We start from the raw sequence: 3,573 nt of genomic DNA, 5'->3' as shown, positions 1-3,573 counted from the left end.
CAATTATTGGAATAATAGAATTTTATTCATACTGAAGTTTACCATACTTAACAAAATTTCAAATTTTTGAACAAAATATAATATAATCATAATTAAAAGAAAATTCTATTCTAAGAGGAAATAATTTTAATTTTTCGGTCCCCCTACTTAAGATGAACGGTGTCCTCATTGTTAGAAGTGAATAGATACTATAACCAGGTAAGACTCTAGAAAAGAGGAGGTGAGTCGATTGGCTGCTTAAGTACCAAACTCTCTCAAGATCCAATCTTAGACATGTATATATCTATTGCCACAATTTCTACTTTGCAACTTGTTCATTTTTATTTATGATTTCCACCTCTTGTTTTATTATGCGAAAAATAAAAATCCTAATAGAACTTAATCCTAAAACATTAAATAACTTAGGAAAGAAAAGAAAATAAAGTAAAGATCCCCCCTTTTTATTTATTTGCAGATCCCTCAGAATTTGACTAATCTTTTCCCTTCCTCGACATTGGAGTCCATGGTTAAGTATAAAGTCTGGAAATTCAGGCACAAAAACAAACGGGTTATGAAATATATATTTTTCAAATGTACCTCTGACTGATTCATATCGCATTTTTTTGGTATTTCCAGTAAGCTTGTTGCTGCAACTGCATGTGTTGCAGTCTAGCCATTATATCAAACTGTTCACTTCGTGAAATGGTGCTAGCTGAAGGGACTCTCAGCATGAAACTTAAGAAATCTGTTAAGGGTGGTTTCAGTTTTGGGCAGGTGGGTGAGTAGCTGAGGGTAAGGTTTAGAGTTGAAGAGGGTGGCGGTTTTAAGGATAGTTTAGGTGTAGTATTTGGTGACTTCGAATGAAGGTGTTTGGGTTGGTGATTTAGAGAGTTAAGGGCTGCAACATTAAGGGGTTAAGTGAGATGCAATATTGGGCTACTTGGGAGTAGAGGTGGAGCAAGGTAAGGGCTATAGGTTTGTGCCGAAAATGGTTGAATGTTGTCATTTCTAGCAGTGTTTTAAGCCCAATGGCAACTCCTTTTTGGATCCTAAGCTCCTGTACTGAAAGTAAATTAAAAAAACTCAAAGAAATTAGTGCTTGGCTTAAAAGTTGACCCTTTATTTAACAAAACAAATACTTAAATTCTTCGGCCTACTAAGAAGAATATTTTTCAAAAAATTACATTAAATTAAACTCTCAAGAAAGACTGGAGGGGTCACAGATGGTCCCGCTTAAGTCTCAATCTTCTAGACAAAGTTTTAATTAATGTAATGAACCAAAGAAAATTTTATCTAAGTCTACCATTTTATTCAAATGTGAAAAAAAAAACTATAAATATCAAATAATGATAGAGAAAGTGAATAAAACTCCCTCCATTTTATTCAGGATCGTCATTGACCATGGTGGTGTCAAATGGCCATTTGTCATACCAAACATAACCATCTAGGAAGTAATCATATTCTTTCCCATCAAATCTGTCCAACATCTTATTAGGGAAAGAAAACCAGTAATGATCTTTCCTGGTGGCCTTGTTTAACTTCCTGTAATTCCTACAAATCCTCTAACCCGTGACTCGAAATGTGAACTAATCCATCCAGTAACCTTCTTGTTCCTTTCCAAAATCACAAGTACATCTTCTTTTTGATCTTTGGTGAACTCAACTAAAATAATGACAGGTAAAGTTGAAGATAGACCCAAATAGTCGTATTTCAAATGAGGATACAAAATCTTCAGTTCCAATTTAGTTGGCTCTTTAATCAATGACTTTGGTTACGTATACTCCTGAGATGATAACTCTAATGATTCAAGTGGAACTTCTTGAATGAATTCCTTTGAGTTAGCTTCTAACCAAGCCAAACATTCCTTGTCTTCATCATCACTTGGTAAATCCTCTAGTAGAATATATTCTAATGGATCATCTAAAGAGTTGAGCTTTAATTTTGTAGAAGCAAGCGATTCCATCTTGGAAATAGTAGAGCAGTCTTTAACTTTATCTAGGGATTTAGCATCATCGAAGTTAATAAAAGTCACCTCGTTATCAAATATTTCTTTCAACTTGGTATCATTTTGTTGCTTCTGGAATCATTGAGGATATGGCAGTGGTGGAATCTTAGCTTTAACCGGACAACTCTTCTGTGGAAATTTTTCTATATCTAATAAGAGTGTTAAGTAATCAGAACTAACTGGTTTAGAGTTTACCTCATCAAGGATCATCATATACGACTTTTTTGGAATAGGAGTTTCAACACTCAATTGAACTTCCTCTTTTCCTTGAGCTACAATAAGCTTATCTTTAACCTCGACAACTTTAGGTTCCCATGTCTTCCCACTTTGTAAAGTGACGGTTTTGCAATGCTCTTTGCCCATGCTTCTTAGATTTTCTATATCACTCGGTCAAATACCTTGGGGTCTGCTTCTGAGCTCATTGGCTAGCTATCCCACTTGGTTTATTAAATTCTTCAATGTTGCTGCTTGGCTTTAGATTAGTTCATCATTCGTCGCTATGTACGCCTTCAACAAATTCTCAATATTACTTGAAGATTCAGTTGGTGTGGGTTGTTGCACTTTTTGAGAATATTCTGGCGGATAATTTGGTCGAAATGACATAGAAAAGTCGCTATGGTCCACCCATTGATTACTCCATGGAAAAATTGGATGATTCTGCCATGAAGAGTTGTAAGAATTTGACTGTGGACCATTCCAATTTTTATTTCCCATGTAATATTTCAACCCTTGATTTAATGGGAAATTTTCAAAGAAATGGCCATCTCCACAGTATTCACAAGAAATATCCTCGACCTGGTTTGGTTGCTGACCTGTCAGATTACCATTGAAACCATTAACAATTATGTTCTTAAGCATAGAAGACATAGAGGATACTTAGGCTGCCAAAGAAGTAAGTGCATTAACTTCATGTATTCTTGCTACTTGTCTTCTTGAGGCTACTCGGTTGGTTGGCCACGTATAGTTATTGCTGTCAATTTTTTCAATAATCTCGTAAGCATTGTTATAAGAATTAGGAAGAAGGGCTCCATTTGCCGAAGCATCCACCATCATTCTAGTTGAATATTGAGACCAATATAGAAAGTATCCATTTGAACGCAGCAAAGAATGCCGTGATGAGGGAACTTTCATAATAACTCTTTGAATCATTCCCATGCCTCATATAAAGATTCTTCGTCAAGTTGCTGAAATGAAGTGATTTCAATTCGGATCTTGTTGGTTAAAGATGGGGGGAAATATTTCATTAAGAAACATTCAACCAAGTCTTGCCATGTAGTTATGGAATCGAATGGTGGAGAGTTCAACCACGCTCATGCTCTATCTCTTAAAGAGTATGGAAATAATCTCAGTCTCAAGGCATCTTCGGCCATCCAACTAGTTTAAATGAGTCACTCACTTCCATGAATAGTCGAAGATGAAGATATGGACCTTCAGTAGGAATCCTACTAAATTGACTCATATTTTGCAACATTTGGAACATGACCGACTTCAGCTCAAATTTTTTCCCTCGATTTCGGGTCTTCTAATACTCAGATTGAGTTTGTTGAATAGAGGAATGACATATTATCGAATGGCACAATTTCTGCCAT

The 3,573-nt window shown here is 35.6% G+C and overlaps 1 non-coding gene across 1 annotated transcript; it reads left to right on the top strand.

The window, feature by feature from the left end:
- Positions 1–3,091: 3,091 nt before the first annotated feature.
- Positions 3,092–3,198, top strand: LOC121222708 (small nucleolar RNA R71). Its single transcript, XR_005920072.1, has one exon. It is a non-coding gene; the product is annotated as a small nucleolar RNA R71 (small nucleolar RNA).
- The last annotated feature ends 375 nt before the right edge of the window (positions 3,199–3,573 follow it).

This window comes from Gossypium hirsutum, chromosome D10, assembly GCF_007990345.1.
Source record: "Gossypium hirsutum isolate 1008001.06 chromosome D10, Gossypium_hirsutum_v2.1, whole genome shotgun sequence".
Lineage (NCBI taxonomy): Eukaryota > Viridiplantae > Streptophyta > Magnoliopsida > Malvales > Malvaceae > Gossypium > Gossypium hirsutum.
The sequence above is the reverse complement of the archived record's forward strand: the minus strand, read 5'-3'. Positions and strand labels throughout refer to the sequence as shown.